Raw genomic sequence first — 22,629 nt, 5'->3', positions numbered from 1 at the left:
CCTTTTAAAAGCCAACAACGTAAAACCACTACAACAACTGGACATATAAAGGACATGATGGGGATTTAAAAACTTCTCGAAAAACGGCATTAATAGACTAATTTAACAAAAAAGACTCTACTATATGCATAGCGCCTATGGGGTAAAGCGAATAATAGTTTGCTTGAAGCGCGAAAACAAATTGGTAATTGCATAAGCTTGGCTAAAAGCGTAATTTAGGGGTCTCAGCAGGTTGGCCTCCGATGCACCAATAAGCCAGAATATATTTTTTAAATACAATACAAGGAATGTGTACGGCTATTACGTAGTCGATAACCACATGGCTAGATAAATTAATAGCACACCAATTAAATGCCAACCACTGATTTAGATAAACAAACTTTAAGAAGTAAAACGAGTGGGGTCCAAAATATGTCTTCACGAAAGAATTATTAAAAGCAGTTATCTCGGCGAGGTACGGTAAATTCGCAAGAAATAATGTTCGCTAGATACAACAAAACTTTTTCAAAGGAACTAAGCTAACTGACTGTACGTATATATATATTGAAACGTTTTTGATTATTTTTTAGCTAGGTTACCTTTCAATAAAATGGTAGATTTTTTTAGAAAACCGATTTACAGATTATACATATAACATGCCAATATAACATGCCAGCGAAAATTCTTTTAAACAAAAAAAAAACACATGCACTTCTCTAGTAAAATAGAATTAATGGTTAAAAAGGAAATTTTCGTTCCGCTATGCTATCATGGCAGCATTTGAGTAAAATCTATCGTTCAACAAAAAGCACTAAAAACGTCATTGGCCCTTGAATATTTTTTCTTCTTAAAGATGTCACTTTGACGAGATGTTTAAATAACACGGTAATAAAGAATGTAAAATGCTTTAACTTGTGTCATCATCATACAAAACATGTTGCCTAAGGGCCGAATAGAGACTTGCTAATAAACGCTGGATTATAGGCTATAACCCAAGGTCAATGTAAACAATAAAACTGCTCATTAGTCTTATGTTTCATACACCCGAGTCGTCCGCAAAGGTTGATTTGCAAATTCGAGACACAAATTTGAGCTATCCGGTGACTGACCCTGATCGACAGTTTGTTTTTTGCGAGTATATGTCAACAGACCTTTCTGCAATAATCGGTAAGTGCCAATTGTCTCGGCACTGCAAGTTTTCTCCGTTTTTGTAGGTCACAAGAATTCATGTACTATAGAATTAATTTCATGGTTTAAGAACACACCTACGTTATCGTAATGATTGAAGTGCCGCAGATAAAACTGGTTAACAGATTAATTGTCCTACTAAAGCAGTGGTTCTTAACCTTTTCTTTCGTGGCCCATTTTGGTTGCACAAAAATTCTGTGGCCCAATACATTTTTATAAATATTAAAATAGGTGTAGAACAAATAAAAGCATAATTCAAAACAAAATGTCATTCAACCGTGCATTAGTGAGATACTTGATGCTGAACAATAAAGAATGTAGTAAAAGCTCTGTGGAGGCCTATTATAGTTTAATATTTTTAAAAATTTGTGATAATATTGATATTTTAAATAAGGCAAAATTAAGTTGTTAGTTGCAAAGTAGCCTACATAATGAAAATAACAGTAAAAATGATTGTATGTTATATTTCGCTAATATTTCGCTTATAAACAAATCGTTTATTTTAAACGCTGCTGTTACTTTCCTGGGCTGCTTTTAAATAGCCATAAAGACAAGGTTAATTTAAATTTGTTCACATTGCCGACTCAGACAAACCGCACTATTAACTAGTTATAATTGGCCGATATAATTTTTGGGATGACCACAAAAAGGAAAATGCCATATTTAAATATGCAAATATTAGAATTGGATTAAATAATAAAACTCTTAAAGAATATAACGATTCTGTAAACTGCCAGAATTACAATTTAAGAGAGGCACTTTTTTTCCATACCACATTTTAACATTGAGGGTTGTAGGGCTAAAATGAGTTTTTTTAGAGGCAAATTCTAAATGCTTCGGATGCTAGTTTACGCTGAAATTGAATCCGATTTTATTTGTTAGGTTGTGTGTTCCAACAGCTAGGCCACAGCAATTTATTAAACGAGTTTGTTATTATAACATCAGAACGGCAATCAACATTTTTTGGAATGGCGTAAGGTCCAGAGTCCAGTACGAACGGCCAACATAATAGCTTCTGTCTGTTACATTATGTTAATTGATTAAATTGAGCCCAGTTCATTTCAGTTCCGTTCTTTTGGCTTGCGGCCAATCCTTTTGTACACAACGCTTGGCCATAAAATCATTTAGTTAAAGCGTGTTAACGGGTAACTGAAGCGTGTTAAAGGGTAAAAATCTCCGTGTTACTTGGTTTATGGCCACGGTCAAGTGTTTTATGGTCATTGGGTCACGTCATAAAATTTGGTTATAAACTTAGTTTTCAATAATAACGATAATCAAATGCCCACCCATAAGGTGACTATGTAGTTTGTATCTATGCGAGTGTCGAATGCAAATAAAGCCTGACTGTTGAAAAACAATTATCGTGTTGCTTTAAGATTCACGTAAGACAACTTTCAGGCAATTAGGCTAATTACTTGTGGATACCCTGCCATCGCCTAGTCAATATTATTCAACAATACTACTAATGTACATTCCTGTACCCACTGCCCTTTTTTACCCTTTTTTTTAAATATTTATATATTCGAAAAAATATATTGGATTCTTTATTCTAGATTGCAAACCTAATATTTAAGAATAGGTATTTTATTTTTAACAAAGGTTTTTAAACAAAGTCAAGATATTTTAGTTTGAACAAAGTGAGTGTAAACCGTTTGTACCAATAACTGTAAACTAATTTAATTTGAATTCCAAACACGTCACCTGCAAAGATGCAGAGTTTCGTTGAAACATAAATCAATTTACATTAAATCCGGTCATAATGGGAAAATTTGGAAATGGGTTTTAGGTTAGAAAAACCACGCACAAAGATATCACGCAGCGCTGATAAAACAGAGGCTGCAAAATTCACGCAAACTACTACTTCCCCAGGAAAACCGAATCGGCAGGTATAGCCGTTCCGAAATGGCGTTTTCCGCGACCAAACGCATCGTTCAATAGTCGGGACAAAAAAGGGGCTGTGATAATCAAATCTGTGGCATTTACTCCCTATTAAAGAAAATTCTTGGAATCGGCTCATTTCAACAAAGCAAAAATCGAAACAAACTACATTTCACAATTTACCCAAACTTAAAACAACTTTGCGATATATACATTATACCGAGACTCAAATTTAAGAAAACCAGCAAAATCAAAACAAACACGTAAGACAATTCGCATAACATATGTGACATTACTCTTTCTTAAAGCGGCTCATTTTAACACACATATTTAAATAATCGCGAATTGAAAACCAACAAACGAGAAACATCGCATGCACATCTGGGGTCATTTCAACTTAAATACCTCTGATCGTCACCATTATCCAAATAAACGTGCGCCGCTCAAATTTGTCTATTTTCGGTGAGGGCGCACATTTTGCACAACTTGAGGTATGTCGAACACCCTGTTGTCCGCTTACTGGTCAACGAAGCTCCCGCGCTTTCCATGGCCGGCGCGGTAAGTTCTTGGGTGTTTATCACAATTTTCGCGAAAGGCGATTCACCTGTGTATTGCACCATTTACAAAGCCCAGGTCTATTGCACCTTTGTAACACATTTTCCTGCTGTAGGCGCCTCTCCAAATACGTCTGCCTGCTTGTCCTCTTTTACTTGCTGATCTCCCCACCTTCGGTTCGTAGTCTCCCCTTGACAATCGTAGCAATCGTTCTGCATATTCTCTTTGTTCTCTAAATCGATCAGATTTGTTTGAATTGGTCTCCGATCCTGAAGTTCAGCCAATTAAACTTCCAACCAATTCATTTCCAGCTGAAACTCCTCTCACTTCAAGACTCCTTAGCCACTACTTGGACCCACCTTTCTTCGGCGGCTACCTCTACCTCTCAGTCTGTAATAATTTCTCCACACTCCCCTAGTGCTAAATTAATACATTTATTCTGTAAAAGTTATTTTGTTCGTTGTTGGTTGGTAAACGTTAGTGCACGTTGGCGTATTTTATTACAGGTTTATGGTCGTTAGCTTTATATGTTTGCGTTTTGCCCGAATTTGAAATTATGTAGTTGACCTTGTGCTGGGTCTACACTAATGATGAAGACATCGCCAAAACGATCCAACCCTCTTCTATACAGCGAGAGAAAATAAAAACCACTATATGCATGGTGCGACGTCTAGCGGAACTATTAACCTAACGTATATTATAATAATTTTTCACTAAGTGCCAGCTCAGAAACTTCGGTCGAGTCTTGGGGTAGCCTTACTTTTTTGTCAAAACGTTATTATAAGTGCCTAGTGTATTAGCCCTTCTTAAAATAATCAATTTTTGGGGGTATTTGGCTGGAAAAGCTACGACCGTCTAGCATACCAAATTGCATTGACGTGTGCAAGTCCATAATATTTTGTCTTTTTGCCCAAATTTAGAATTGTGTAGTTGCCCTTGTGCCGGGTCTACCCCCACCGTAAAACCGAGTTTGTTTAGTCACTAAACAACATTTTTCAGAAAAAGGTAAACTCCCTACTTGACGACGCCTTTTTTATTTTGCCTTGTGCTTTAGTTTTGTACAAATCATATTACAAAATAATAAATTTCCCGTTGTTTACGCAAGGATTTCGACATTTATATAAATTTTAATTGAATACTGTCATTGCATTGTAAAGTTAAATAATGTGTTTCGCGCTGTCTTGAATAACTTTCCAACAAGCAAGCAACGATTCTCTGGTAGAGCTAACATTTCCAGTCGCCACTCGAAGAAAAAACATTCCGTTTTCACAAGATGGCGTGATGAAGATACTTTTCATAGCTTCTTTGTAGAGACGTTTGTTTAAATCATTGAGTTTCTGGAAAAAATCAAATTATAATTACATCTTTTCACGTTTCAATATACTGATGATATGAACCTTAGATCTTCACATTTACCATGTCAACAAATGGGTGATGTTACTCAAGATTTAGCACTAGAAGTCACTTTGAAATGGTTTATACCGAGTCAAAATAATAAGCAAAACGCTTTAGCTTATAGTCAAGTTGGTTTAAAAAATTCAAGTAAAGTCCCCATGCAAAGTTTTTTTTTAAATCCGATCTAAGTCAGTAATTTGTACATTTCCTTAGGGACAAAGCAATACCGAGAAAATAAATGGAAACTATACACAAAGTGTGAGATTTTTTCCCAAAACACATTAGTCACTCATTGAAACACATCTAATCTATTTTTTTAATCTGTTATTTAAGTACAGTTGATTCAATTAATATGTTATCACGCAATGTTATAATGGGTGCTACAACTTAAGGTTTTACACGTTTGTGAGTGGTTCCCTATCAATATATGTCACGGGTTTTCGTGAGGGCCAACCATCGCCTTAGCTAAAAGCGCAATTACCTGCGTGGACATCAATTTAAATAAAGTATGTTGCCTTAACAAAATTTTATCTCGTTTGCAAATTTAGATTTTTATGTTTAAGAACTTCTTAAAGTATGTTACCGCGTAAAATTTAGGTTGAGTTCGCTTACGTTGGATGTAGTGCCGGTTGGGTTAGCGCCGCAGCGGCTAAAATCATAGGGACGAACAGCCGCCAGTGCCATTGCATTTTTACTTTAATAAGCTTTCCATCTAATTATTGCTAAATACAAAAAAACACATAATATTACATTTATTTTACCGAACGTGGAGCTCGACGCATTGTAACGGTTAGGGACATTAAAATGTTTTACCACTTTACACACTATTTAGCACTCTTGGCAGGATTTTACGTTATCCATAACATTTCGTTTTAGTAACATGGTAAATTGCCTTTTTTAATTCATCCGCGATAACTTGCGGCTTTATCAAATGACGCAGGGTACGACATAATAATTATGTAATATAGTTATGAATAGGCCACAGCTTGATGGAATCATACATTTTGTTTAACCTATACTCGAGAATGATTTGACCTGGAAAATACGCATTCGTTATGGACAAAGCGCCTTTGCCAATATTTGCTTATTTCTAAGAAAAGTGCTTATTTTAGAGTTGTGTGCTTAGTTTGTCTTATTTTAATTTTTTAAAGTGTTTTTTTATAAATTATTTTACTTTGAACAAAGAGTTTTAAATAACTATTTTTCTTTGCTTTGATGGAGGAGTGTGAGACTTAATTAATTTATATCTACCAAGTTTGACCCAGAAATATAACAACAATGTATTATATTACTCAAGTCAATTTTGACAAACAAAAAATTAAATGTAAATACCCGTGTGAGAGTTCTTAAAAGTTATGTGTGGCCTGTTCTTCTCTACGGGTGTGAAAGTTGGACTTTCACAAAGGAACTGATTGACAACCTGAGTGCCGCTGAGATGTGGTTCCTGAGGAAAATCAGCGTATATCTTATACGTCCCATAAAACCAATCAAGAGGTACTGATTCAGACCAATCAACAGAGATCACTGTTAAGCACAATAAAACTTCAACTCAAGTTTTTCGGCCATATAACCAGACATCATAAACAAGAATTCATAATTTCGTGTGGCAAAATATGTGGAAATCGTGCACCTGGACGGCAAAGAAAAATGCTTATAAATCAACTGAGGGACTTTCTGAACATCAAAGCAGAGAATATTTTTGAATTAGCAAGAAATAGTAACATATGGAGAAAACAGTGTTTCATGGCAGCCGAAGCGTGGTTCAGGCATGGCACTGAATGATGATGATTATATTACATAATGACATCTGTTTTTTCCTAGTAGTACATAGTAACCTATATAAGTGTAGTAGTTTGCCTTTAGTAATCAAGTTAACTTTCGGTTTGACGTGAGGACTAACATTTCAGTTTTAGGCAAACATGTGTCAGTAATATTTTTATTACATGCAAAACTACGACAAGTAACTTAAACTTGACTACCAGGCAGGGGCAGCTGAAAGCATTTCATGCTGCCATGTACCACGTTTCAAAAGGTGTACAGGTGCGCTCTTACGCAAAAAAGTTAACAAAGCTTGCTTTAAAAGGGTTGGTAAGTAAACTTACTACGTTATCACAGAACAGCGTGCTTATTTTTTGGTCTCGGCAAATGCCTGTATGTCTAATTTTTTTGCGGCACACTTAACGAATCTCCAGATACACACTGTTGTACAGAGGCACACTGTTTGAGAATCACTGGCCAAGGCTACGGGTCATCAAATAACGGCCCGCCGCTACGGGTTAAGTACCGTTGAAATGTTGTCGTTTGCGATACAGAACTATGATTTGATAACATTTTAAACTGCACGACAATTTCTTAAAGTTAACTACACTTTTTATTCCATAGTTTGTGGCGTTCATGGTTGCGCGTCGGCTCGCGCTTAGCAAAGTTTGAAATTTGCCTTTTTTGTGTTGTGCTTTATAATTATATGGGCCGAAAATTTATTTTCGGGACACATCTTGTTTTTGCCGTTATTCTTTTTTGGTTTCCTATGGTTTCCTATGGTTTCCTATGGTTTCCTATGGTTTCCTATGGTTTCCTATGGTTTCCTATGGTTTCCTATGGTTTCCTATGGTTTCCTATGGTTTCCTATGGTATGTTTCAGACCGAGTTTTGTCCGAAGCTTTATAGAAAAAGTAGACATCGTAGAACCTTCAAATTTTCAGACATGGCGTAGAGTGGTATGTAGGTGCTTTGTAAAAGTTTATGAGGCTGCACTCCCAGGGGCCTTTGCTTGGGGGGTAAAAACCTGAAATATTGCGTTTTAGCACTTTGTAGCTAACGACAGCCATCTAGCAGCAGAAAAACTTTCATACAAAATTCGTTCATATTCGCTTGCTTTGTCCAGCTCGCGTCGCGACGAGGCGGCTGCTGGCATCCCTGCTGCGCCCTATTGTCCCGCGCGTGCAACATTTGTGTTGGAAGTGGCTTGCCTAGTAAAACTATGCACATGCGACTTGCCTTTCATAAAGAGGCCTCTCTAAGTAAAAAAACCTATTGCTCTTACAACACAAAATATTTTACCACCGCAAATTTAAATGCGAATCCTACAGGCAGTGTACACATCTCTGTTAGCACATTTTGTAATTGTTGCACCATTCAAACATATCAACACCAGGTCTAAGCAAATATAATTATACAAGGGCCGCAACAACAAAAAGCTTAAGTTTAACGCATTCTTAACGACGACGTTACAAAGCTACGTCATAACATGGCGTCATAAATAAATAAATCTTGCGTTTATTGGATTTAAATTGGCAAAACTTTCAATATAAAACGTGGCTTATTAGGCACATAAACGTGTTTGCATATTGCTCAAAACTACAGATTTAAACTCTGTTTCAACAGTGATTGCTCAGACCAAGGCATGGTAAAAATTTACACAGTAAAAGTTGGAAAAAGTATAGCAAACCATAGACGTTAAATAATTTAGAGAGAATGAAAATATTGACTTTTTAAACATGCTAGCTGACCAAAATGTAATAACATGGCCGTAAGCATTATCTACGTAAATTTTTATTGATCAAATGTATGTTTCGATCATTTGCCAAAATCTACGCCATATTTGAACCCCCTTCGCTTCAAAGCCATAAGTTATTATATTATTATACACAACTTATAATTGTGTGTAGATATGTTGGATTGGAGTAACATACAGAACAGGTGCAAATAGCAAATATTCTCCAAATACGATGTTTCCAATATTCTCCAAATCGTATTTCATCGTATTGTCGCGGTAATACACAAAGAGGTAAGGCCGTGAATAAAGTTTCACCCACCGTACAATTAACGGAGGGAAGCATTTCGAGTAGGGATGTTCAAGGCAGAATATCGGCGACACATTTATAATGCTTGCTTTAAATGCGGCGTCAGCATTTTTTGGGGCGACCAATTACTTCGCGATAAGCTTCGCCTAATAATTAAGTGTCAATAGGGTGTATTTACCGCCGCAAGTTTAAATGCGAAATCTTAAGGCAGTCTACGCCTCTCTGTTAGCACCTGTTGTGCATCTTGCTTCAACCAGCATACCAACATCAGGCCTAAACTTATCTAGCAAAACTTTCGATTTAATAGTTTGCGTATTAGGCACGTAATAGTGTTTTTCATATTGTTTGAAACGACAGATTTAAAGCCTGTTTTAACAGTGATTGCTCGGACCAAGCTATGGTAAAAATTTACCTAGTGAAAGTTTGCAAAAGTATAGCAAACCATAGGCGTTAAACCATTTTTAGTCTTTAAGAGAATGATAATATTTGATTTTCAAACACGTCAGCTGGTCAAAATTTAATAAAATAGCCATATGCATTATCTAAGTAAATTCTATTTATCAAATATATGTTTCGATCATTCCCCAAATTCTACGCCATATTTGAACCCCTTTCGCATCAAAGGCATATTTTAAGTGGGGAAGTTTTCGGCCCATATCTGTTTTTGCTTGCAGAAACAAGTTAAGGAAAATGAAAAACAAAATATATAATATAAAGTACACAATACAAAATATTAAAAAAAAATTAAAAAAAAAAAATTAAAATAAAGTAAAAATTGAAAATAAACACTAAGCCCTGAAAATATATCCCCTGACAAAATATACAACAACCGCACCCCCGTCTAGTTGCATGTTGTGTTGCGCTGTCATTCGATCGACTCATCTACGAATAAAGCATCAAAAAATACAAAAATTGTGATACTTGGCCCCCCGATGGTTAGCACTTACTTATCTAGTTCTTTATGAAAAAAGTTTAAAGGTATTAAGTCTCGTCTTAAATAAATGGTTTTGCCAATTTTAACCAAACAAACGCATTTTTTTTCGCGCTCGCGCGATTATACAAAAATAGGTGTTTTTAGGTTTTTATTTTATTTTATGACGTTATTCCTGAAAGCTTGGATTTCATCCCAAAATCCTGGATCTGCCCCGGATCTTAAAGTCGTGTGCTTAATTTTTGGAGTAGCGTCCTTATTTTTTGGTCTGAGCCAATGGTAACCCTTCCTATATAAGATATACAAACCGTTTTTAAATTAGTATTGAATTTGACAAACCTCTTCGTTTAAGTTTTTGTCATGCAAACGAAAACACACCAGTCCCATGGTCACTGGGAATACAATTTCGAACTTTGGATCTTCAGCGACAAGCCCTTCGAAATATTTTGCCTCGGCAACTGCTCGTCGCACATGAGTGCGCAAGCCTTCCAAACCAACCATGCGCATCACAAACCAAAGCTTGATTGCCCGCAAACGCCTCTCTGTAGGTAGTTGCCAATCCTGGGTGACACAATAAACTAAATAAATATTAAAGTTTTCAGCCATTTGTTAAGGTCTGAATAACTAAAAAGAGCGTCGAACACTTGAAAGGCTGCAAAAATGTACAAAACTTTTTTTCTTCTTTTTTTTTCGATGATGAAAACAAGTCAAAGAAAATTTTCTCAATTTTGACCGTGTTCTACAATTTTAAAATAACTTTAAAACGTCACATTTAGCGGCGCAATCTTGCTTGGAAAGATCGAAGTTGAATACTACATTGGTAGAGTAGACAGGGAATGGCTCGTAAGTTTGTTTTCCAATGCAAACGTCTGTCTCTCCATGATAATATTATAGTTCCTTTAAATCAGTGCTTTTCAACCTTTAAAACAGGGGTTCTTAAACTGGGTTCCATGGACCCCTTGGGGGTCCGTGAACTAGTTTTAGGGGGTCCATGAAGGCCAATTAAAGAACTAGTGTATACTTAAAGTTATTAAGTTTTAAAAGAAAACACTTTAATTAAAAATTAAACGGTTTTGTACTGAATGTATAGTTAGACTCCTTTAACTTTCACATTTCTCGGAACGAAATAACAGAGTCATGAAGTCTATTTGTATTGTGACGTCAATTTATGGCGTCATTTTGGATCATTTCTTGTCTACCCGTGTCCATGCAAAGCAAAATAACATTTTAGGGGTCCGCGGTAAAAAAAGTGTAAGAACCGCTGCTTTAAAAGAACCGTTCACACTTTGTTATTTCGGAAAATTTTCATCCTTGCAAAACAAGCACAGTAAGTTTGCAACCTTTGTTTTCCCTATTTCTGAAATAACAATGAAAGGGTTTGTGTATTACAATTATGAGCCTTAATATAAGATAGATAGCCTAATTAAGCTGTAAGAAACCACTGAGACGTTTGTTATCCGCATTAGAAATTTTTCATCCGCTCAAGTGCGTATACCATCCAACTGGTTAAAAAGCAGTGCTTTAAACAAATCAGTCATATGCATAAGACAACTCAATTTAAATGTTACCCCGACACCGGGGTATGTTTGGACACGCTCGGGATTACCTCGAACATGTAAAACATATACTGTGTATTTAACAAAATATACTGTTTATTCAACAAAAGAAAAAAAACGAAAGTAAAAAAAAACATTATACATAAGCCTGTACATCTTGATCTGAAATCTATTGGCACACTAGGATATGCTAAAAAGGGGTTATGAACATTCAGCAAGGGGCATTTAGTTCAAAAACACAAAACTGTGATGTGCCAAAAATATTTATAATCTAGCCTGAAAAGTAGATGTGTAGAAAAGTTGATTGCAACCTGAAAAGGTGGCATAAATTTTTGGCATGAAGCACCATAAAATACAGACTGAACTTACTTTCGACTAAATATATTTGGAATACCAACTAAACACTTATATGTATAGTTAAAAATGTTGCTTTTATTGTTGCACTTACATCTTTCAAATATAATATTTTAGACCAGTCGTTCTCAAACTGGCGTCCAGAAGGTTTGAAGGGGTCTGCACAACTTCTATTATTTTATAGACTGGTAAATAATACTAGTGAAAATACCTTTTTCCAAATGAATTTTATTGATAAAATAAACCTTTTGTTAGATTTTGCTAAGTCTACTGTTTGTTCACAGTTACATATTAGTATTTTATTTCTTCACAGTTACAGCAATTTGTAAAAAACACTGTTCTAGATGATTCTGCTTTATATAAATAAACAAAACTTTTAAGAAGACAAAGTATTTTGATTTAAACCGGCGTTCGCGGTAGCCAATTTTCGGGCTTCCAACATACTTTTTAAAAATTCCTATAAAAAGGTTTTATTGCATACACATTTAAGAAGTATTTGTTTGGTCTGGACTCTTGACGGTTAACTAAAATATTTCGAGCAAATTTTCTTACCATGTAATTTATTGCTTCATCTTGATTTTCGTTGAGGAGTTGATTTGGTTCGGGGCTGAAAGAATTCGTCAAATAAATTCTATTTTTTAGCCTGAAAACAAATTGATCTTCATGTAAGTCTTTCAACTAAAAATTGGTTTTACGATGATTAGGTAAAAAGAACTAAAAATTGTCAACTCTCATTACGATCTTCAAATATTCCAAAGAAATATTGCATTGTCGCTGTTGTGGATCTTTGAAGTATAAATTTAGTCGATCCCTATTATTTTTCACAGAGGTTTTCTGCAACACACAACAAATTGACGAATGTTCAAAGCATACAAAATTAAAAGAGGCCTGGCATGATGTTAATAGTGGTTTAAAAATTTAAGTTAATGATTAAAGTCAACTGATACACTCAAACTATTGTCAAATTTTATTTTAGGTACATGTCACAGTTAATAAATAAAATAAAATAAGTCAACATATTAAGACGAGAAAAATATAAACCGATATTGTCCTACAAACCAAAATGCCGAGCAGTCGAAATTAACCATCATGTGTTTGTGCGGATTGAAATTGAAGGAGTCAGTGAACTAGAAAAGCGGTAATAAATTTAAGACAAACATGTATGATTTACCTATTGTTGCCGCATGATAACAGAATCGCTTTCTTACAAAAAATCGCCTTTAAATATTACCGTTCACATTGGCTACTCTACAAAAAAACTGACAAAGCAGGGAGACATGGCAAAACAAATAACCTATTGCTAAAATACATAACACAACAGTATAAATCAACACTTCGCACCAGACAAAATTAACACTTTAACCAAAGTGTAACAGGGAGAAACTTGATTTAATTTTTTATGTTAATGACGTAACAATGCCATTGTTCTCCCTTTTTTCGCAAAATGTTGCTAGAATTATATGGCGCAATTTCTTATTTCTCAGTTCCTTACTGTAAATTGGTTATTTCTATCAGGGCTGCCACTCCTAGTGGTTTTCCACTAGATCTAGTGGTTTAGTGGTTTTCTTGGAGAATCTAGTGGTTTTTATAACCTTGAAATGGGTAATAAACTTTAAGTTATTTCCCGGCTTCTATTGTTAAAAATGGTAAAGTGAATGAAAAATTCCCTTTTTTAAATCAAATGTAAAAGCCTGATCATGTTTGGTGATCGTCGATGGCTCGATTCTTGTTAATAACAAGTTTCTATACTGATTACTGTTAGTGTCGGACAGCAGACTATATTTAGAAGTTTGTACAGCTGTAGTGCTGCACTGTATAGGGTGTGGGCCTATTTAATTACCGCTTGCCAACCAAAGGTGCTAAAGGGAGAAGAGGGGAGTCAGAGGAAGGAGCAGGTCTAGGTAGGGTATATAGGTACAGCTGATAAATTAGCCGGCAAAATAAAAATTCCTTTTTCAAAAAGTCGACCTCTAGGGAGGAATTTTTGGCAATCTCTGGCTAGGACCCCCAGGGTCAGTTATACTCATTTATAGTAAATACTTTACAGTTCAATTGATATCGTAGTCGGAGTGTGACATAACTCCACCACGAAAAAACAAGTTTTTATCGCCTGTTTTACCGTGAATTAGTTAAATAATGACAATTTAAAGCCTGACTGAAACCGGACAAGACTGATAGATATACAGCAATATGCCAAGCTTGCTATATAAAGTTAAAACAACCAAACACAAGTGGCGTTTAATGTACCGTACAAAGACAGTGTTACGGATAAAAGAATAATACTGCCAAACTCAAAACCACTGTTGCTACATTTTTTAAGTAGTGCCTTAATATTCAACAAAAAACGGTAATAAAAGCAGAGCTTTTGTTGTGTATATTTAGCAAATAGTAGTTTTAATAACGCAATTATGGTACACAGACTTAAAAAATAGTCTGTTTTTACATTGATTAAACATCTGAAGATGTTAAATCAACATAAAAATGGCAATATGTTGTCGCGATGACAATCTAGTGGTTTTTCTCAGGATCTAGTGGTTTTTATGGTATAATTTAATGTTTTTTTAATTTTGAGAGTGGCAGCCCTGATTTCTATACTAGATTTGTTGTATTGATTAGCTGTTTTAAGTTAAGAATTTTTAGGAAATTAATAATATTAAGTTTAATGTTTGTTTGTCATTTATTGATAAAATTTCAAATGGAAACTAAAAATTAGCTGTGTATTATTATATCCAAGCTATTCCTCCATCCCTAAGAAATAGGTACATTTCTTGTGGTTATGTTTCCTTGTCGCTAATGCAAAGCCGTTTACTTAGTAAAATTATTGGTTTATGTTAGATTGTTAATATCGGTATTTTTGTTAATGTAAGATGTAAATCTAAATTTTCGTCTGCCATTTGCGACAACTACAGGTACAATCGGACGGGTACGCGTTCCAACTAGGAAAAAACATCCATGCTACGGTTGATGTACGCCGGGATACACTGGTCGTGTAATTGCTTAAAGAAAATTTCTTAAACCAGGTATAATAAGTTCACCTCAATTCCGTCAGCAATGTAGCGTAACTCTGAACAGAGCAACCCAGCACCTGCGTAAGCAGCATCCACGTGAAGCCACATGTTTTCATCCTTACCTAGATTTATTTGAGATTTTTAAAATTAGATTAAAATTTATTAAGTTACCTACAAAGCGATCCGACCAAACACTAATAAATCAAACCCTTTGTTTCCGTTGAGAAAAAGTTTAATAAAGTATCATTTTTCATAATATTCAAATTCGATTAGAACTAGAACTATAGAGCACACCAGAAAATTACAAACTAAATTACGGATAGAACTAGCCGTATGTTGCTCCACTTTATTGGGATAGAAACAATAATTGCAGTATCTAGGTGTGCATGCCTGATTCCATGCAGGCATGCTGTGTTTATATTCTATTCTTATATTTTAGGGCTGTCATTATTTTTGTTTGATCTATCTCGGTCAGACGGCCCCGAAATATCACTTCGCTTATTTAGCAACAACTATTTCGACAAGGTAAATATAATCGAAGAGATTTGCACAGAAGAAATGTTTCCGAGTACATTATTTTAAATAATCCTGAGTTTTATAACAATCATAGGTCGTAAAACCGACATATATTAACTTTGAAAATAAATATGCAACTTACATATTGGTCCAATCTCTTATAGGTTATCGTAGGTACAAGCAGATGTCGTCCCAAGAGTGGCACAAAACTAACAAAAATACAAAGTTTATGGAAGTGGGTTTAGAACATATTGAAATAGCGATAAATCATATATCCAAGTCAATATATGGTAGGGGAGGTGCGGGACCCATGGAATGGATTTGTTTTTTCGGTGATATCTTTCGAATTACAACTCAAAAACACTCGCGGGTATTTTCTTTGGAAAGGTTACAGCTATAAGCACCTACAAGAAAAAAAATCCATCGGTCCCACCCCACAGGACATGTGGAACAACCCATGGGACCTATGGAACAGAGGATGACTGCATCTAAAAAAAGTGTGCTGAGTATTGCTCAAGCGGATAACTGCTAAATTTATGTTGTAGAAATTGGCACAAGAAAATGTATTGACAAGAATAAAATAAACAACACATGGAAACCAGCACAAAATGAAGAAATGATATTTTTTATTTCTGGAAGAATTTGCAACCCAGATTTATTATAACAATTCTTTTTCTTCTGCAGGAGAGCATATCTTCAAAGTTAATAATAGTCAAATGTGCGATTTCGTCGAGTCCCGAGCAGTGCTCCCTCTAAGGTGCGCAACTGCGCAATTGCGCAGCCACACCAGACAAATTGCGCAGTAAAATTTGCTTTTGCGCACTTACATCATTCTCAAACTAAAACCAGAAATCTTCACTTTTTTGCCACAAAGTTTAAGCATTTCGCATTGGCTATTTCGGGATCATGAAAACCAAAATCATGAAACCAAAAATTATTTTAAGGGCGTAAATTTATTAACACAATTACGGTTATTACGCGATTTAGGTGCAGATACAGCTGTGGGGTCAATAATGGCGCCTTCACAAATTGACAAAATCATCTTGATAAAGCAAATGAGCGGATAGTTTGTGATTTTTGATTGTGCGCGAAAAAAGCATCACGCATTATGTTTGTAAAATTAAACATTTTGTCAATTTAACCCAAATATTCGGATTTTTTTTCGCGCGATCGCATTGTTTTCCATATCCTTGTTTCATGTCGTCACGCTTTGTGATATCATCTTTAAAAAAAATTTAGGTTTTACTCCTCACCACAATACAAAAAACATTGATCTGCCGCGACCCCTGCCAACGCAGCCTCTTGCGCACCACAAAAATATTCTTGCGCACTTCAAGGAATATTTGCGCATTATACAATTTTCTTAGAGGGAACACTGGTCCCGAGTGCGACTCTGACTCTAAAGCCTGTATTCCGCCAATTTATGTAACTAAATACGGCGGACTCAGCAATCCACTCATAAGGGTGTCATATAATTCATCAACTCACAATACATGGTTGAAAAATTTCCCCCATATTATGCTATTCCACCTTTACAATTTACAGTTGGCGCCATATCAGTTTCAAAACTTGGTACTGTGCACGTCGGACTCGAGGTAGTTTTACGTGGTTTAACTAGAGTCCCGATTCCGACTCCAGCCAAACAAATCGACCGCGTCAAGTCCCGAGTCCGACTCCGCAGCCCAGGTTCTTAGAAAACAATTCTATATTAGATGCTCTGGTCTTAAAAGTTGACACACTAGCCTTAAAATCTAAGAATATAATTCCAAAGTGATCAAGGGACCAATGGAACAGACTGTTCCAAAGGTCGTCTGATCACCATTTCTAAGAAAATCACTCGTGGCTATAGCCATTACGCTTAACCAAATGAATCAAACTAACTTTTAACATGTAGCTAGATATCTCCTCTTTCCACAAAAAAATTTACTGCTTTACAAACACCTAAAGACTATCAAAACACCTTATCAAGCTAACAAGTAGGCCTACATTTTTCACCTCGAAAATTGAAAAATTGTAATAAATCAACCATTTCCTAAAGCACGCTGTAGAACTTTTTAGATGAAGTTATTTAGACAAAATCTCATTTCTACAACCAAACTTTTTTTCTGTTGCGCCAACACGTGACGCAATATTGAGGTGTTCCATTGGTACCCATGTTCCATGGGTCCCGCACTAGCACCCAGTTATAAATTTATATGAGTAGCCTAAATTAAACTCGACGGAATGGAATAAAATAAACTATAGATCCACACATCACGACCCATATACTCGTTATCCACAAATTATACATACATAAATTGGAATTTTTCCCAAACTTTTGTCCTCAGCAATTGCTTTCAGAAGGGTATCTCCCCTAACTGCTCCTAAACCATCGGTTTTTAAATGCCGCATTTCAATGAGGGAAATAAGACCTGGATTTAAAAAACATCTTGCGTTTGAAAAAGCAATAAAATCTGTGTGTGTAACAAACCATTTAGTTGTACAAATTTTACTGTTGTATAACAAAAAAAAGTACTAAGTAAAAGCTTTAAACTAAATTATTTTTTGCCTAAAATGTTTAGGCAATTTGCAACTTATATCGTCTATTTATATGTAACCGGCCCAGTTCGATATGTTCACCCCATATTGTCGTTAGTAATTAAATAAACCTAACTTTAAAGTACGACACTTCTACAATGCTTCAAGATTGACTTACATATCACATCTTACAGTTTGTTCGTTTTTCCATTGAGAAAAAACCTACCTGCCCTCTCTACTGACGAATGGCCAAATGTCGAAGTATAGGCAACCAAGCGATTTACAACTTCGCACGTTGATTGCTCTGAATTTGCTGAGAGATGATTTCGAACCGCCTTGGTGCGTGCAGCAAGTAAAGACATGATCGTGGCCTGGCCCGCATTTCCTGGCCAAATATATTACTACATTTAAAGTAAGTGGCAGTGTTGTAATAACTTATTGAGTTACTGTTTTCAAATTACTTGGCTTGACTTAAGTATTTTAACCCAAATGACGTGACTTAACTTAAGTCGTTTAAGCAAATTACTTGACTTGGACTTAAGTCCTTTTGTCAAATATCTTGGGATTAAATTTAATGTATCTCAAGTTTTGCACATTAAACGATTTTATTGCTGTATATTGGGTTTGTGTTATTTTTTAGTTAAATTGTTGCTTATAATCGGACGAGTTTACCAATTTCAATGATTTCACAGTTTATTTTTATGTCGGTGACATAACTTGAAATAGACGTGATCAGTGTTCCCTCTAAGGTGCGCAACTGCGCAATTGCGCAGCCACACCAGACAAATTGCGCAGTAAAATTTGCTTTTGCGCACTTACATCATTCTCAAACTAAAACCAGAAATCTTCACTTTTTTGCCACAAAGTTTAAGCATTTCGCATTGGCTATTTTTTAATTGATCTTTGTAGCTAAAAGCAAGTAAAAAACTCAAATTCGCATCGACGATTGTGACGTAATAAATTACTTTGTCTAATCGGCTTTATCTTCCATGCTTTGTATACAGCTGCGGATAGTTTGTGATTTTTGATTGTGCGCGAAAAAAGCATCACGCATTATGTTTGCAAAATTAAACATTTTTTCAATTTAATCCAAATATTCGGATTTTTTTTTCGCGCGATCGCATTGTTTTCTATATCCTTGTTTCATTTCGTCACGCTTTGTGACGTCGTCTTTAAAAGTTTCACTCCTCGCCCCCAATACAAAAAACATTGATCTGCCGCGAGCCCCTGCCAACGCAGCCTTAAAATATTCTTGCGCACTACAGAAATATTGTTGCGCACTTCAAGAAGTATTTGCGCAGTAGAAAATTTTCTTAGAAGGAACACTGGACGTGATGTCATATGTCTTGACTGAGACTTGACTTGGGCAACCGATGACTTGGAACGGGACTTGACTTGTTATTTTTGCAAAAGACTTGATTTGGGCTTATATTATTTTTCAAATGAGTTTACTGGGACAAGCCATTTCAATATGATTTGTTTACAACACTGGAAAATGGTGATGTTATTTTAATTTTCACCTGTGCTCGGACAGTCATAATGTTTGCTAGAATGCCTCCAAACCAGGGAGTCGAACCGTTTGACTTTTCCGGTTCAGGTTCGGTTCGGGTTTAAGGTTTTTTTCGGAATCCGGTTCAGTTCCGGTTTCGGTTTCGAGCAATTTAAAAGTTCCGGTTCAGCTCCTGTTCGACCGTCGTTATTTCAAAACCGGTTCATAAAGTTCCGGTTCGGATACAATATAAGTTGCGTTAATTCTAAAAATGTGGGTCAATAAATGTAGAGAATATATAATCTTTGAATTATAAGTCATTTAATCGGTTGTGTGACGTATTAAAAAAACAGCAATTCATTATTACAATATCGGAAAAATAAAAAAAATCAACGTTTTATTCAATTAATATTCTTATTTTTTCATAAAATTTTTAAAACATGGCGTAATTTGACTCTTTAAAATACAAGTTGTGACGTCATGCTGGAGTGAACCGCTTTTGTTTACAGGTTCGGGCTCGGTTAAGGTTCAGGTTCTATCAAATTAATCGGTTCAGGTTCAGTTACGGTTCGGAAAAAATTTACCCAAAACCGGTTCATAAAGTTCTGGTTCGGTTCCGGTTCGACTCCCTGCCTGAAACAAAAGTGTCAGTAATTGGGTACTAGCCGGTCTTTAAAAGACTTTAGATTAGTTTAAAGCCTTGCATCGTGCCGCTGACTGGAAGGTCCATTGGACCCATCGCTGCTTCGGGTTTATCGTTCATGATTTTTTTTTTAAAACTTGGTGTTTTTTATTTTCAGCGCCAACAAAAAATAAACATTACTTACTTACTTATTATGAACGTCATGTTAAAGGCGCTTTATTGCCAATAATGTTAGGTTAAACCGACCTTGAATAACTCCGCCACCATTTCCACTTTCTTCATGCAAATAAAATTTTGGAAGAGCAAGAGCTTTTGCGAGCCAGTCCATCATTACCATTTCCAATTCAGTACAAGACGGCGATAAGGACTTCATGTAATATAAACCAAGTTAGTATTTGGAAAAAACGTTCTCCGACTTTATGAAAAAAATCCTTTCATATAAGCTATAAATGGCATATGTATAATAAATTCTACCCATGTAGATTCCGTGCAAGCGATTGCAGTCGATAGCATGTCGCCCAGCATCGCCGGGTAACTAGTTGCGGTGGAATAGAACCCCAACATATTAGACGATTGCCAATGAAGGTCCCCCTTCATTATGACGTCATTGATTTCTTTGAATACCTCCTGCCAGTGCTCTCCTATTTCCGGGGCTTCCCCCGGAATTAGATTCCGCATAAAACCTAAAAGTAAGAACAAGAAGGATGTAGCGATAGGCAGAAGAGCATACCCAAGTGGACCAAGTATAGACCCTTCCCACAAGAGTGCCTGAGCAAATCATTAACTCTAAAAATATGTAGAAAATACATTGTGCCTACATAAAAATTACCGGAATTTACATGGGAAATTTAGCTAAAAATGTATGTAAAAAATGTAAAGCATTAAACCCGTTTGCCACTTTTAACCCTTTTTAAGCATTTAAACCTATTGTGTTTTGTTTTCATTTTTACCTGGTGTAACATTCGGTGTTGGATGGACGTTACTGACATCTTTGTTGTACCTAATAATGTAATCCACCATTGCAAACGCTGCCTGTTGATATTCTTCAGTGGTTAGTCCCTCGCGTGGTAAAGCTTCAAACACATTGTCTTCAGGCCTGATCATGTTTGTCACGGCGATGTTAATTGTTTTTCACTTTAAATAAAAGCACATTATGCCTTGTGATATTTAAAGACTTTGTTGTAAAATACGATTTTCGATCTCTCGACAAAAATAAGCCAGAAAAACAAAAATATGATAATACGTTTAATTTTGTTGAGGGTGTACCGCTATTAAAGGGGCCTACATGATAAATTTGTTAAAATATTTGCTTTTTACAAAAAAAACTTTTGTTAGCCAAAACAAACCGTTAACCTACTGTATCAATAACTTTTTAAAATAACTTAGATTTTGCTTATTTTAAAGTTTGCGTAACATAAGTAGCGCACAAATCGCCATTGTCGAAAAAACAAATTTGAGAAAGAAACGTAAATTTTGAGCAACCTTAAGCGAAATCACAGTTCTTCTCTCGAAGAAAACTGGCTAACTCGAGCAAAATTCAGTTAACGTTTAATGTGTAAGTCGAGCTTTAGTTTGATTAAAACAAAAGGACCAATACATGCTTCAACCCATTTTGTTTCTAGGCAACTTCGCGAGGAGAAATTATCTGACAGGTCGTTTGTTTCAACAAACAGGCAGAGAAATCAGCAGAGACAACAAGACAATATTATAAAAGAACGCAATGTTGCCTACACAAGTTTTTTCCTTTTATTGAACGACTTCGAACTGTTGCAAAAAGATTTAACACTCTAATACAGTTACCATAAATTCTTCAGTATAGCTAGAAATATAGTGAGTGTGATCACCAGTTTATTAATTTTCAGTGAAACTTGATATAGGTCAAAAAATCTACACTTACCGTATATATAAATTTAATACGTTTTCAAATGATATTAAAAACATACAACGCAAGTCTCCTAATTCAATCCAATATATATAGTAATGTAGGCCTACCTAAAATCCTAAATAAAACAGAAAATTTGCAAAATTAAGATACCACAAGTTTTCTAATTTATAGCATTTGAGTTAGAGGCAACATCTTCAATCAGCGTAAATACTACAGGTATCACTAAACAGTAGACTGAATTCGTTTGCAAATCCTTCAATTTTGTACACGATGCTTGTTTTGCTCTTTCTACTAAAGTCAATGTTGAGTTGGCAGGTCAATGCAATAGCACGACAGAGAATTCAATGAACCTTTTCACATAAAAGCTTCATAAGGCAACAGACAGTCGCCATCGCAGCCCTGTTGCTGACTAACATTGAGTCATTAAATTTAGATCTCACGACAATTATGTTTCGCAGCGTAGTAAAAAAAACGCTGATTGCGAAAAAAGTAAAAATTTTAAAGAAATGATCCTGCTTGATTTATACAGCTGTAGATACAAATAAGTACATATTTTAAATTAATTTCTCCAGTGTTTCTTACTACTTGATTATTGGACAATCAGTGTTTCCTACACCATTTTACTATTCGAAAGGTTACGCTAAAGATCCTAATATTTATTCGGGTTGATAACATGTTATTTTTTCGGTATTTTATTTAGATTAACATAGATTCTGACGTAAATTGTTCTGCTCAGCTAAAATTCTGTCTATTCGTAAAATATAAGCTTAAACTGTAAAAAATAGTTGTATATTAAATACGGAAAACCAAGTCAACTGACACTATGAAAAATTATATCACTGCATATAAAATCTAAGTAAAGTCCGTAGTGTCTTTTCAATTTCATAGGCATGGTCAATTATGTATAGGGTATACAGGATGTTTATAAAGTT

At 35.4% G+C, this 22,629-nt stretch overlaps 1 pseudogene; it reads right to left on the bottom strand.

Annotated features, from left to right (window-relative positions):
- Nucleotides 1-4,757: 4,757 nt before the first annotated feature.
- LOC146136641 (aromatic-L-amino-acid decarboxylase-like) lies at nucleotides 4,758-20,916 on the bottom strand (annotated as a pseudogene).
- Nucleotides 20,917-22,629: the final 1,713 nt, after the last annotated feature.

This window comes from Ascidiella aspersa, chromosome 8 (assembly GCF_963924565.1).
Source record: "Ascidiella aspersa chromosome 8, kaAscAspe10.2, whole genome shotgun sequence".
NCBI lineage: Eukaryota > Metazoa > Chordata > Ascidiacea > Phlebobranchia > Ascidiidae > Ascidiella > Ascidiella aspersa.
Note: the sequence above shows the minus strand (reverse complement) of the source record. Positions and strands in the feature narration are given on the sequence as shown.